Below are 15,847 nucleotides of genomic sequence, written 5' to 3'. Positions count from 1 at the left end.
TGCGGTAAGAAAACGACAGAATATCGACTATGTACTCTTCACGTTCATCCATTCTGCCCCTCTACGTGACGCATCACAGGATAAACGGAGACCTGGCTTACATTACGAGCAGGTGGAGGCGCCGCGCCGGTGTCAGTAAACCTCCGGTCGTCCCAAAGAACGGATCGCGTCAACGGATGCCTCTTCTCTCGCGGAGACTTGGTGCACGAAAATCGTGGCAGTTCTGTTCAGTTTCAACGATGAACGTCAGTCAATTTATCATCGCACGTGTTAGTTCGTGAATGAATAGAATTTCATGTGCTCTTGAAAACATGTGCTGGAACAGTTGAACCTGGAACACGTGTAACTCTGAAATAATTCAGGTAATCCCCTTGCATTTTTTAAACAATTAGACAGTCTGCATTTAAACCCTGAATTTTTTAAAATCCATTTTTGATTTCACCTTTTTATTTTGAGGGTAAAAAGTAAACTTATTATTACATAGGAAAACAGGAACAAATTAGGGCTCTTTATCGTTGAATATCCTCTGCAAGATAAGAACGTGGTCTAGTTTGAACTTGAATTAATCTCTTTGAAGAAATGTTAGCCAGATTTCCCAGAATCTCCCTAATGCATTTTCAATCATGGAAAAAGTTTTAATGAAACGGGAAATTTCATTCACACATAGTTCACCATAAAAAGGTAGACAGAAACGCTAGTAATCAGTATACTAGCGTGTATTTGCACGCGTGTAAATGCTTGTAAATTAACATAAGACATTGTTACAGCAATCATAGAATATCACGATTTTTAACAAATATACAATGATTCGACACGTTTTCTCGCGTATGATCGCATCGGGTTTATTATTCCCGGCTTGTTACATCGACGACCATGGTGCACGATGTCGTAGAGTTCCATTGTTCTTTGAATGAAAACCTTTGTATCGTGGAACGTGTTCGAAAAACAAGCCGTGGAATCGGGACTATTATTCTTCCACGATCTGTCCGTGATGAATAACGATTATGAAATATTCCGTGGGACAAAGAAACCACGGTGAAATGACTCGAAGAATCGCTGCCGTGGCAAAACGTTCATCGCCGTTAGGATTTTCTGCGCCCGTCTCGATCAATCTCTTCGTTCGATCGATATTGACCGATAATCCTTTCGTTAACCGTGCACCGGTGATGTATAATTCAACGAACGAGTATTCTGTAATCGCGTGGGCGTACGTATGCAAAGCTCGTGTAATCATTTAAGCCTGGAACGACACAGGAGTAATCAAGCAAACGTTGCATTAAACGTTCTTTATGTTCTCCTATAAGATGATCAGTTCATTATCATAAGTACACTGAAACGTTCGATTGAATTTAAGAAAATCGGGTACCCCTGATCGAGCTGATTTTTTTACCATAGATAACCCTTGCCCTGGCGATTCCAATGGTGGTCATCCTATCCATAAACTCCGCCTCCGCCTCCCAGTGGTGTTTTCACCGATCTCAGTGAATACATAATCCCCCCCAAATAAATAAAACCACTTTTTGGACCATTTCAGTTTCTGACCCCTAGGGGGGGGGGGAGTTAAGGAATAGGGTGACCACCATTGGAATCGCCAGGTCAAGGGCTATCTATGGTAAAAAAATCAGCTCGATTGGAGGGTACTCCATTTTCTTAAACCCAACGAAACGTTCACATCATTCAGTCATGCTAGAAAAGTAAAGACAGAAGAATTTTTATTTAAGGTGAAATTTTTCTGATATCAGTTATTAGAACAAGTAGCACCTTAGAAAACCAAGTTATAAACTCGCACACTCTTGCTCATCAGTTAAGGATTTAATGACCAAATAGTAGATTAGATAATATTTCAAAAGAGTACACGAGCATCCTGTGTGTTCACGGTTAAACATCCTCTTTCCCAACGAATAAAGTCAGCGATAATGGGAACGGTTGCCATTCCTGGGGTTAAGTAAATCAGCCGTTCGATGTCCATTCCCGATGGATAACGGTGCTTGGATTTCGTGCCTATAGATTCCTCCGTCGGAACGTAATGATTTTATTAGTACACCGTACGCACCAATTTACGTAAATAAGCGGCAGCAATTTTTTTTCCCCGCGTTGCTCGCGAGCATCCTCGTAATACGTTTCGCGGGGACACAGGAGGAGGACTTCTTCTTGGTCGGTGAATCGTTAAACGTAGCTTGTAACTCGGTACCAATTTACGTTGTAGCCGATGTACCGAACGATTTAATGCCCTCCGATGCTAATAAACCGTTTCCGCGGTCAGGCTACACCGTTCTAAGATAATCGTAAGATCCACGGTTCCGATCGGGCCGAGGTTGCGCGCGTTTTGTCCGGGCAAAAAGGATCGATTAAAAGGGGGAAGGCCTGCGAAAGGGATGCGAGTCGGATTAAGATCCCGGAAAGGGCTGGAAAACGAACGATCACGAGAGCCTTTGAAGCTGGCTCGATCGGAATCCTATGAAAACGACAGCCTGCTGTTGTATATCAGACTCGCATGCTGCGTTCTGGCTAATGAACGAATATTAATCACCCTCTCATTTCTGTTGCTCGTAATTATTGATAAAGGAGAGATAACCGAGGCGATTAAACGATCGTAGAAAGTGGTAAGGAGGCAATTTCTTAACGAGATATTTTCGATGATTCTTCTATCCAAAGAAACGGATGTTCCTTGATCAATGTTCAGGATTTAATCTATGAATCTCGCGACGTTTGCAACGCAACGGCAGCAGTAGAACGGCGCGTAATATTTTGAAAACATTGAATTGTTTTCCTGAGAACTTCCGCTCGATTCTATCCTGTTGTATTAATGAAGACTGTCTAGAGAAACGCTATTCTATTACCGTATCTGACACTGCGTGGCTGGCTCATTAATTTATACTAGAGTCGTTTAGAAAAGAAAAAAAAAAACGAGAAAAATGAAGGGATACGCTGAAGAAGAGTAAGTTTTAATTAGCGATATACGAGTTCGTTTGAAAACACGTTTTACTTTTAATCACAGTGATATCGATGAGGTTTCTGTGACGCGGACGCGCCAGGATCCCGGTTAAAAAGTACAAAAATCGATCTAGATCGAAAGTGTACGACGAGCAGGGATCTAGAGTGACTAAACAAGTTCCATGAAAAACGATTGTTAAGAAGGAGAGGAAAAATCGGGAAAGAAAACTGCTCTATTAAAGCGATGGGTATTACCAACGCGATCGGGATCCAGCAGTATAAATTATCGGGCGCGAGTTAATGAATACGCATCAATTACGTTTAGAATAATCCGGATATGAAATAACGGGTGTAACGATGATAAATTTCCACGTATGATTCCGAGATAGGTTACAATTAGTCAGCAGGGTGCTTGAACCCTTATGTAAGTACCTGGCAATTAAATCTACACAGGGCCGGCCCTGGGCCTAGGCAGAATAGGCGGTCGCCTAGGACCCCCAAGGTCCTGGGCCATAAGACAATTTTGCGTCTAAGAATGCAAGAAGAGATTTACTTGAATATTAATCGATGTAAGTGCAAATCTAAATTAGTTATACAAGCTTTAATGCTAATTTTATAAATTTTATTTGAGGTACTTTTTTTTATGTCATATAAGTGAATGGGCCCTTTTTCGAAGCTCGCCTCGGACCCCCGAAATCTCAGGGCCGGCCCCGAATCTATAGAAGACCTTCAAATTGAAACATCGTGTCGTTATCGAAATTTCATCGTGAAAATCAATAGATATGTTGTCCGATATTCAATCGGATACACACGTTAGAAAGTAGTTCAGGGACGTCTCAAAGAAACGAACTGTTTCTGTTTGCAACATTCCCGGGGTTTAACGATCCACAACGATATCATTCATGTTGATTTTGCTGTCAGGAACGTTTAATTCGCAGTCGCATGATCGGTATTCCGATGAAATCATTCGATCGGACGTTAATCGGCGAGTCGACTAAAAACTGCACCGTATGTAGAGCATGACGATAGGAGAGAAGGCACGCGACAATTTTCTTTCTCCGTGGGTTCGCGTGCGTACGTTGAAGTTTCACCGGGTTGCTCTTCTTCGAGGAAAGTTAATAAGAAAGTCTTCTTCCCTTATAATTACCGCGACAAAACGCGTTCGCTTCGCTTCTTAAACGCGTGCTGACTGGTTGAATCACGATGCGTTCAACTATGTACGCGAGGTAGTTAGAAGGATGAGCGATCGCTCCTGGAACTTTGCTAAAATCTTAAATCGATCTGTCGGCAGTGATTGAGAATGGTAATCGGAAAAACGGAGCGTTTTAACGTTGGTAATCGGTTGACGCGATAAATGACGAGAAGGCATTTGTCAGCTTGAAAAGTTGAGACGCGGACTCGTTTCGTTCAAGCCTGGTACACTTTATCCTCTGTTCTCTCGGTTTTTCCGGCTGCGTTATGCGTGTACAACGTTTGTTGTTAAAGTTAAATGCACGGGCCAGGTTCCCAGATGATATAAACATCGACGAAAGCACGCGAGCCGTAAGTTAATTGACTGATTGAAAGAAATGTGAGAAACAAGTGGGATTTACGCGTAAACTTTCCTGCTACGAAGCATAATACTCGATGCCACGATTATCTTCGTCATCCTCGTAATCATTATCGTCATTATCATCTGTTAATTACCGTCGTCCAATTACACGGCTGAATATATTTCTTTCTTCCTCCTCTGTGCTCCTCGAACCAGGTACGCTCATTTTCGATTCCGTTCACCGTTACCGTTTCAAACGAGATCGCGAGCACGCGTTGATTCATTATTAAACACGGCCAACCGATTATTTCCGTGTAACCGAGTTGCACGCGAAAGATCACCGTCGAAACAAGGACGTTCGGACGGATTAATTAGAAGAAAGTCCCGTCTACGGAAGCGACTTTCCATCGTGACGCGTGTCCGTCAACCGAGATGATTTAATCTCTGTAATTATTATCTCTCCTACAAATCCTGTCCATTTGCTCTGTAAATGCATCACTGATTCGCTAGGTATTTAACGTTTTCTTCATTGTCTCTTGCAGGGAATAAACAATTCTTTTGTTAAACGATGCGGAGGTTCGCCAGTTTTCCATCGAGTTAACTGGTAATTGGTACCCTTGATTACTTTGCTACCTTGGTACCCTTAATAGCATGATGTCGCGCGGTAAATCATCTCTTCAGGCTTAACTTTAGCGTGTCTTTTGTCAATCGAGCGGAATATCTCTGTTAGGCAAGAAACCACTGGACGAGGGTAAAGGGTTCCGCGTTTTTACGAGACGTTATTTATCCAGGAGCTTCCGGAACGTCTGCGAGGATTGCCAAGGCGAGACGCAAGAAAGCAAACGGTGATCGTTATGCAGTAACAGAGTAAACGGTCTGCGAACGGCCCATTAAATCGACCCGTGAACGATCGAGAACCGGCTGAATGAGATAACGATTCGTTCACGCCGGCTTGCCGCTGCTATATAAACGATTCATTGTAAAAGCTATTGCGCAACAATGGAACGAGTACCGTTCCCGTTTGTCATTGCCCCGCGTGCCAAATTTGGCGTTTCGGTGAAATCGCGATCCCGGCTCGTAAATCAAACAATTTCCTTTGTCTTTCGCTTCGGGGCATCGTGGCAAATGTAATTGTATTCATCAAATTTCGATAAATTTGAAAGGTGACTGGACCTCTGACACTCGGAACGATTCATTCCCATCTTCTCTAAAAGGATTCACGAAAATGGCCATAAATCAACCGGGACCACCTTGGCTCGTTGATGCATCGGTGCATCGTCGGGCATGGGTTCGTGTAAACGCGTCACGTGGGTGTAAGCACGTGTAGCAATGCCGGGACGGTGCTGCATGTGAAATCAGTCTGGCGTGGTTGAATTTCAACCGATCGAACGTGAATTTCAGCGAGCGCATACGACTTCCTCTCGCGCATTCCATGCCCGTTACACACGGCATGCCATTCCAACCGTGGAGTTCCTTAAGCCGCGTTCATAACGCCGCGCGCCAGTAGCTGCGTACTCGCGATCCTTTGTCTCTCGAGGAGAACAAAGGTGCGCGAGCCACGCAGGAAATGTCAATTTTGTGGGCAAAATCGTTTGCCCCCACGTTGTCCGGAGGAGACGTTCCCACGATACGTCGCGATTCGTTTTCGCGATGACAACCGCGCTCCGATATTCCGAAGACGGAAGGAAACGAAAGGATTCCTACGTTAGTTGGGAAATAAAACCGAAGAGTAAAGTACTTTTTAGCGCCCCCTGTCCAATTGACTCAAAAATTACCAGGCAAACTTGTCATGCATAATAGAGTCACGTGGGTAAGTCACGTGACGCGGAAATTCTTGGTTCATGAAAAATTGCGGCCATTTTCATCACCACCATCTTACTCTTCTAGACAACAACAACGAGATTTTAAATTCATCTAATCAATCACATCAGTTCACCGTCGTGATTTATGTGGACAGTTCAGTTACGGTGCTTATGAGTGCATTTTTTCGGCCACCATCTCATTTGCTTTCTCAAAAGCAATTCCTGTTCTCTCGTTCGCCATAATCAATGGTAACTCGTATGTATTCGTCATTTTAGGTTAGGTTAGGTTAGGTTAAGTTAGGTTATTTTTTGAAGATTTTGTAGTTTTTTTGCCCCCGTAATAAAATTCATTCTGTAGAAAAAAAAATTTCCGGACTTCCGCATTAATGTTTTTCTAACTTATAGCTCATGAGAAGTTTGCCTGGTAATTGTTGAGTCAATTGGGGGGAGGTGCTAAAAGGAACTCTTACCAAACCGAATAACCGAGCAGTAATCGAGCAAGAAGCTCGAGCCAGGCGGACGAGCTCGCACGGAAATAAACGTTCGCCAGGCGAAACGGCACGAATCGAAGCACGTAACGGTGCAAACACTCGTGTACGAGGTTGTAGGGCATTTTATAGGGAGCTGTAAATTAGATTTCTTCGGTTTCGAACGTCATCCCAGATTCGTTCTCTTCCTACTTGCTTTTTTTCTGGTCCCTCTGCATCCGTCCCGTCGATGCACCGACGACACACTGGCCGATGCACGCGTACTCGTGGAAAGGATACAGTTATGCGCTTTACGGAGAGGAGAGATGGGACCTCGGCAGACGGAGGATCCGTTTTATAACTAGAGATTCATAACGGCACACGATCTTACAATGGACACTAGCTGCCAGGCCAGGACAAACCGAACGCGGCTACGACCATAGCAATCGATGTCTTTCACGAACCAATGCAGGCTGAAACGTACGATGCAACGCGACAGAATTGTGCAATTATCTGGACAAAAGGGTTTCGAGTACCGTTTACATCATGTATAGCTCGAAACTTTAACAACAAGTTGATGAACTGCATATTTTGAGCGCATTGTGCATCTAAATGCAACAGCGCGAATAATGTACTATGGACTGGTTTTCTGTAAATATATGGAGATAATGGACACTGGAGAAGTTTACCGACGAAGAAATTATTCGGAAAATCAAGGAAACCGATAAGAGCAAAGTCGGTTGTAGAAACAGTGTATCCTATACCAAATGGCGTGTACTGGACTCATTATTTCCTCGGTTGCATAACGGGACACGATAATCCAGCAGATAATAGTAATTAATACCTCCACTGTATTATCGGACCAGGTACTTGAAGACTTTAACACTCTTGGTGTCGATGAAAAGTCAGCCTGCAACTGAATTTATCATATTAATTGCAAAAAGAAGAATCACGAGGAAGCGAGACAAGAAGTTGCACTATTTTCACTGCGAATCAGTATATCGATGATAGCGATCGTGTTGCCGCGATAATGGCTAATTAGCCTTAATGAGCAACACGGAAAAAGAATTTCAAGCATGCTCGTGTAGATGAACGAACAGAGATCAAAAAATTTCCTGCAGGAACCTTTCACGAATTCATCGATGCATCCGTTGATTAATCCTTCGACCCATAATTAAAAGACCTGGTTATTAAACAAGAGAACGTTCATTTCCCTTTCAGATCTGTGATACTTTTCATCGCAGGAAAAGAAAAAATATTTATCCTACGGATCGATCTTTTCTCGTGGAAAACAGAGGAAACGCCTTCCGTTAGAAACTTCCACGGAATGCGAACCGAGACACGAAACAGGGTAGAAAGCAGCAGTTTCACGCATTTTAACGAGTTAATAATTCTACGTGGACCATCCTCTCTGTGATCGACGATATCTTTTGATGAAAAAAGAAAAACGGAGTAACGCTTTCTGCTTGTGACGTATCGTCCCCTCGGCTAGAAAGTATCGTCCATGGAAACGACCGACCAATGGGCGTATCTTCTGTCTTGAGCACTAATGACTCCAATTTCCTGCGGAAAGGATGATCAGCATCGAGTCACAAATCACGAAAGAACTACACCGCGCTAGTTCTAGGAAAGCATCCTCAGATTATTTGAATGCGTATCAATACATACTTGCCGATTTGGTATTCTCTCTTAGAAATCAACGTTGAGATCATCTTCTGAATACCATGAGACAAAAATGTGCATACCTATATTTGAAATTGAAACTATGCGAAGTTCCCTTGGAGATTGCATCGGGAAATTACTTGGTATTCTTGGATAGACCTGCATTTAATCGAGCGTTCGTGATCAGAAGCTCTGAATCTCCTCTGCATTCTTGTTCGTTGCAATCCACAATCAGCTATCTTATATTAAGAGTATCAATGAAACCTTTACGTAGTTATTTCTGTCCTATCTTAAGCTTCAAATTGATGTAGCATAAGTGCAGTTTTATGATACTTTTATGTCATAAAATCGTGTCGCACTTTATGTTCCAATAACCTAACAATCTGAAAAGTCGAGCAACTGTGAGACTTTTATGGGTTTCATGATTCATAGCACGCGTTTGATTTATGTTCCAAATGAGCCACACCTTTCTATAGCGAATGTGTATATTGTCTCTGCACTCCTACAAATCTTACCGTGACAAATTATTATCACGTTACACAAACTTGTACGCGTCGAAGTACGCTTAATTAAATTGTAATTTAACCGGTCTCGTCTAGCAACCGGTGAAACAAAGTCCCCGGCCAGACATTCGGGGTTAACGAACCAGAAACATTCAAACGCGGGCACGGCCAGCTTTTTTGAATGCATAATTTATCGGGACGAAGGGAGTGTTTTCAAGCGGTCTCGATATTACCATACTAAAAATCCAGTTAACGTTCAGCTCTATGTTTAGACGGACCATGCTGTAACCACAGTCCACTCGTAATTCCCTTGGTGTCTTTGTTGCCCGTCCATGAACAACGTATCATTTCGCGTTGCGAAGCCTTTGCAGCGTCGTGTTTAACGCGATAACAACCGACAATCAGTTCACGCGTGTATGAAAATCAGCCACGAATAAAGCCTTGACTCCTCGATTCTTACCTTGAAATCGCGCGAAAATGCGATACACCTTGGAGGATATTTTAGTATCAGAGCAAGGAACGCGAGAGACTGTTTATAGGAGAAATTTTGGAAAGCGAAAAACGTAGGCAATCATCAAGTTTCTAGACTTTAGTTTCACGTGCTGTAATAATAAATTCAGCAGAGACTTGTTTATGAATGCCATTTCTGATGATATTATTTTCTTCAAAATACCGAAAGATTTTGAGAACGGTATAATTATTGAAACAGATCGACACGCGATCGATTTCACTGATGCATCGATGCAAATCACAGATTAGATATCTTCACGCGTGTACACACACTTTCGATTCCAACTGGCGCACACAGTTGAAACTTTTCTTCCGCTCGTGAGAGAAAAACAGAGGATTGAAAAGGTGGTTGCGTTCGGATAGCGGATGCACTACTTTCCTTCCATCAACAGACTTTAGTTGGTCGCCTTATCATCCGGAGTGGCTGTCTCGGTTGTTTATAATCGTCAACTATGGTACTTACGACCGTCATTTTCATGCGACCGAGCGAGCATTTGCAGGACGATATTCAAATAATCTCGATCGTTGCTCGCTCGAGCGAGTCGAAGCGAACAAGATGACCGAGCGAGAGATTCAATCTCACATTTATTATCCTGAATCGCGATAGTGGTGGTGGTAGTAGCAGCTTCTTTCCCTCCTATCGTCTCAGTGTTTTATTTTTTTTTTCTAATTCCTACTTCTGTCCCAGGTAGCCGGGAAACACTGTAATCAATACACGGATCCTGGTGCATACATCCTGCAACGTCCTCGAATGCTCATTCTAGATTAAGGTCATTCTAGCCATTTTCCCTCGTCATGCGTGACGGTCTCGCGAATAAAATCGTTGCTCTTATGAACTTCATTATACAGGGTGTTCAAAAATTCTCTGAAGACCTCTACACCATTGGATAGATCACGAAAAATCGAAGCGAAAAGTTCTGTAGCATTTTGCGATGGGATCAGTGGTTTAGCCACATTTCGTTGTTGAAAATTGAAAAATTGACCAATCAGCGCGCAGCTTGAGTGGCAAGACCCGCGGAGTAGGAGACTCCGGGCGCATGCGTAAGCGCGACGCTCAGCGGCGCGGTTTGTCGGCGGCAGAGGAGGTTAGTTTTTTGGTTGGATTGCAGTTTCCCGAGTAATTGATCTCGACTATTTTATCGGATAAATCAAGGTCGGAGAAGACGATAGGAAGTGTCCCGTGGTCGATATCACGTGGCGTTACAAAGTTATGGCCATTTTAAAAACTCACAATTTTTCAAAAATTTTCCAATAATTTCGAATCCAAAAAATAACCTAACCTAATCTAACCCAATCCAACTTATCAGCTAGAATAGCTAGCCTTTGAATTAGCTTAGCTTAGTTCTCCTCAGCTAGAAAAGCTATAATTGTGATTTTTTAAAATGGCCATAACTTTATAACGCCACGTGATATCGATTCTCCGACCTTGATTTATCCGATAAAATAGTCGAGATCAATTACCCGGGAAACTGCAATCTAACCAGTTTTTTTCAATTTTCAACAACGAAATGTGGCTAAACTACAAGTCCCATCGAAAAATATTACAGAACTTTTCGCTTCGATTTTTCGTGATCTATCCAACGGTATAGAGGTCTTCAGGCAATTTTTGAACACCCTATATATGTACATCCAAAGTATTGGAACTTGTTAGGAAATTAAATTTCAACGAAGTCTTCCTCATCGTTATATGTATTTTGGAAAGGAAACGTTCACCGAGCAGAACTAGGATGTAACCAAGAGAGGTATTATCGTAAACGGTTCTTCGATGCGCCTTTAGCTGTTTCTGGATGCAAAAGATAGGCAATTTTTAGAAAGTGGAAATTGCAATAGCACAGTTGTACGCGTAGCGCGAATAGGTATCTGAGAGATCTAAATTTGCAGATAACGAGAGCGTAAAAAATGTTAAACAATTACCAGGACTCGAGCATTACGGCGGAGTCGGAAAAAATGGCCGGGTTAATCGTAGATTAGCCTTTTACGCGAAAGAGAGTTGTTGCCGGGCTAATTATCATCGGAGAAGGATCTACTCGTTCATTTCTTGCTACTCGGCAAACACTTCTGTTCACCATTTTGGTATCGCAACTAGAACGCTGCTCCTAGCCACTGTACTTGTATTTACAGTTCACTTAATTCCAGCAATTATCGCGTTTCGTGGAACTGACGTTTCGTCTATTCTTCAGAGAAAAATCTCACGATCGTTGCTACCCTTCGGCTCGTATTACGACTTCTTTCAAACGGCACCGACCTACAGGTAATTGTCTCTGAATTCTTTCGTAGTTTTCACTCGTTTCTTCTTCCTGTTCGAAGCTTTGCAATAGTTTCAAATAATATAGTTGTGTTTTATAAACTTTCGAAATCTTCGAAGTTCGATGTAGAAAACATTGAAAGCTCGCGGTTCAGCGACGGATAAGATCGTGGTCCAGCGAACGTTTCGTCATATCCTGCTCGATTATTAACGCCGCATTAGCATTGAATGGGAGCGGTTAATTGGCTACGAATTGCCTCTCACGGGGATTGTCGTGAAAGCAAAGGAATAAGAATAAGGAGGAGAAGAAAAAAAAAAAGGGAAGAGGTTACGCAAGAAGAAGGCAAGCAGTTTCACGAACGGACGCGGGACCAAACGCCTCGGCAAATATCTGAAAGCGTTTTTCCGTAGTCGAAGGGGAATGCGAATTGACTTCTTTCTCGGCCGCTGGAAGATCAGGTATGGAAGATCGACTGCACTTCCGGGCGTCGGTTAGCATTCCACCGTGCGAAGAACTATGAGCGGAAAAATCTCAACGGAGTCTCTCGTGTAGTCCGCTAATGGTCGTCAAGATCGACGATGCCGAGCTCTCGATCGAGGCGATTTTTCAAGAGGATTCAAAGCGGGATAGGTAAAACCGCATCGAGCCGTGGCGCCTGTTTGCCCGTATCACCTACCTTATTCTTCGACCAGCTTCTCTCTTCGTTCCGTGTGCAAAGATAACCGATACCTCGAGCAAACAGCCGACGGGAAGCATTACGAGCACCGTGACGCTTACAATGTGTTCACCTCTATGGATTCAACTGTACTTCCCCAGTTCGTGCGACCTTCGCCGTAATAGGCCCTCGAAGAACATACACAGCGTATCGAATGAGCTTCATTCCGGCAAGTAATTGCTTGAAATCGTTTCGAAGGAGCTTTCATCATTGTTCCCCCGACAACGTTTCTTTTTTCTCGAAACAGTGTCGTTCAACTGTTACATTCGATACGGTATGGAAAAATTCTTGATTTTATACATTTACCATTGCTCTAAGGTGGCAATCCAGCGTTATTGATAGCTACCTTGGCGTACGTACCAAGGGGCGTTAGCAGCAACCTTCACGGATCTTTAGAAGCAATAAATATCGACGGATAAAAAAATTAAATATCCAAGGTATGGCATAATTGGAGCGGCTTTGTTCAAACACCGATCCGTGTCCAAATGCTCGAATCACGCGATCGATTTCAGCCGACCGCAAATTGCGTAATTACCCGTTGTCCTGGCCGCCCATGAACTTTCAGCCGAACCTGTTGTATGGAAATCTCATAGGAAGAACGAAATCGTGTCTATTGTGCGTGGTTTCCATTCGAAAAAAAAGAAAAAAAATTAGTAAAAGCAGAGGGTATCATTCGAAAAAAACTTTTTCACAAAAAAAAAATTTTCGCGCCTCCACATTAATGTTTTTTTGACTTACTTATGAGAAGTTTGCGGGATGTTAAAAGGACCTATTACCCAAATACTTTCAAATAAATCTATTTTCATTCGATATAATTATCTCAATATTTAATTCATTAATTAATAATTAGTCGTTCAATTATTGAAATAATAATAATAATAACAACAATAATTAAATGCAAAATACTGTGAAAAAGGCATTAATTGTCTTGGTTTTCGATGTCTTCGTCTCCGATGTCTTCTTCGGCCGCTTCTTTGACGGGCAGGGGGAAATCATCAACATTCGGGGGTTTGAGTTCCAGCGGTTTTGGGCCCGCCCCAGGGTATACTTGGACAACATGTTGTAGGAAAGTTAGGAGTTGTTATGTTTGATAACATTCTTTTCATTCCCAATCGGATTGGAGAACTTTCTAGTTTCTCTAATCCGTAGATAGTGATAGCGCCCACTATAGCACATACCATTACAATATCTTGCTTGTGTCCCACTCTGCCGAAATAATAGCAAGCGGATGATGTGGAGGGAAAGAAAGAAAGGGTTCCGAAGGTAATGGCATAATTGGCAAGGTTTCGGATGGAGAATCTTTATCGACAGGATCGAAGCAGAATCGGTACGAAGCGGAGCGTACACTATCATAAAGACAAGCCCGCGGATGCGGCCGACGGAACGGCAGAAATTCCATGTTCTCGCATATCCCACTAATGGCCTGCACGAAGATCGACGACGCAGCATCGACGATCGTAGGATTTTTGTCGCGGTGGAAATCCGCGCCGGCAAAGCACGAGGACACCGGCCGCAACGAGTCATGGCGCCTGTTCGCGCATTGCATTACCTATTCATGAGTGGAACGTGCGTTCTCCTATGCTGCACGCGACTATCCGTTCGCGTACACCGTGCACCCAAGCCATCACGTCCTAACCGACGACGATTCTCCTCAATAACGGAGCTATTCGCGCCATGCTAATTTCAATGGAATTAAAATCTCCGGAATGCTGCTTCCGAGAAACGCGACAGTAAAATAAAGAACGGCCGTTCTTAACCGATCCTCGCCGAGTTGACAAACGCAACCAGGTGAAACGCAAACGCACTTGGAATCCTCTCGTCGATTAAATTAGCTCAGCCTCGAAAAACAGTTGTGGTCGGTGATTGGGTTATTACGATTGACCCGATTTTCAGCAGCGTTTCACGAACACCGTGGTTCGAATCGTGACGAATCCCGCTCGCAATTGCAGCGCGCGCCGCACTTTCGCCAATTTTCCTGCGTCGAAGGGAATACCTGTAGGAAAGCTGGAATTCCTTAAAGGACACCGTGAGCAGTCCGGTGTATCGAGGTATCGGTTGAACGCGCATGCGTACGCGAGAAGCGTGCAAAAGTGCGTGCGTATGCGTGACTAACCGCTCGCGCGCGGGTCAATGCCTTGCCTGTCCTCCTCGAGTAAGTATCCACCTAGTCGACGCGATGCGATGGTTAGCTTCGACTACTACGTTATGCTGGTACCGCGCTCAACATCGCCAGCCTGACGAGCACGCGTTTCAAGCCGCGTTCCGTATGCACGCTCCGCGTTTCCGCGAGGCGGCCCTCTTTGACGCGCCAACAATCACCCTCCCTCCGCTCCGACCGGTGAAACAACGTTTTTCAAGATTAATGATGATGAGCTAGACATTGGATTCGGTGTGACTCGTTGACAGCAGCTTCTGATGGCGAGCATCTTTTCTATTTAAAAAGAAAAAAGAAACAAGAAATACTTGTCCACCTTGTAATTAAATAAAATATTATCTTCTGGCATCTTATTAAAGATTATAATATAACTGAACGGTTACCTCGTTGCCATGAAAAATGAAGTGTACTGCTGTTAGGATCTTGTTAAGTACTGCGCTCGATTCCTGACAGAAGTACTGAACAGTAAATTGAAATTGAAAATTTACGTTGTTCCATAGCGTTAACGCGATTTCTGTTGGTTTTTAGTATCACCGAGCGGTTGGATTATTTCGATTAAAACGGATAACCAAGTTTCCCGACGGTGAAACCATTCGCGTGCAATAAATGGCAAAACGACGCTGGTTAATGGCATTCCCGTAGGTTCGCGCTCTTAAAACACTTGAAATCTCGCAGTTACTTGGCCGTTTCATTATACCTACGTTTATGATACTTGTATATAGAGCACCATAGGAGGATTAACAATCTTCAGCATGATATTTTAACGCTCGATAATTATCACGAAACGCCAATTAAATGCCACGACGTTTAGTTGCTTCCTCGGCGCGCACGCACGCTCGCGACACTATCATCGCTCAAGTGTTAATGCGTTAACGATACCCGTGTAATTACGAGTAACAGGAGAAGGATACCATTCGCCCAGTTGAAATCTTTCGATATTCTATGAATTTGCATGAGATTTTATTTTTAATCGTAAATTTTGCCCCGTATTTCAATGGAAATTGCATCGCAAACTCGAGTAAGAAAGTGCGAAAACGTTGAATTACTTTCGAAACGTCTCTGTACCGATTACTCGGTCAATGAAAACCAATTTCTGACGTCTCGATTATAATGCTTCGAGGTCATTATCACTGATAGCCATACTTACCGCGGGGAATTACTTGAACCGACACGATTCCAGGCAACCCGTAAGGTCAGACCGAGAGCTTGCCGAACATTACCAGGATATTTCTGATCGAGTCCGGGAGATGAAGAAGGAGTAGCGATCATATACCGCTTCTTCGTGACCGTGGTGATCGTGACTCCTGTTATTATCCTGGCCA

The 15,847-nt window shown here is 43.3% G+C and overlaps 1 protein-coding gene across 2 annotated transcripts in view; it reads left to right on the top strand.

The window, feature by feature from the left end:
• The window catches only part of LOC114874362, a 44,943-nt gene that overhangs the window by 8,156 nt on the left and 20,940 nt on the right, over positions 1 to 15,847 (top strand). Inside the window, exon 1 of one of the 2 annotated variants that reach the window (XM_029183561.2) lies at positions 150 to 362. The exons of the other annotated variant lie outside the window; for it this stretch is intronic. The gene's annotated coding sequence lies outside the window, so the exon portion shown is untranslated. Of the gene's footprint in view, positions 1 to 149; positions 363 to 15,847 lie in introns of those variants that run through there. 2 annotated transcript variants of the gene reach the window in all.

Source organism: Osmia bicornis, chromosome 10, assembly GCF_907164935.1.
Source record: "Osmia bicornis bicornis chromosome 10, iOsmBic2.1, whole genome shotgun sequence".
In the NCBI taxonomy this organism is placed as follows: Eukaryota; Metazoa; Arthropoda; class Insecta; order Hymenoptera; family Megachilidae; genus Osmia; species Osmia bicornis.
The sequence above is the reverse complement of the archived record's forward strand: the minus strand, read 5'-3'. Positions and strand labels throughout refer to the sequence as shown.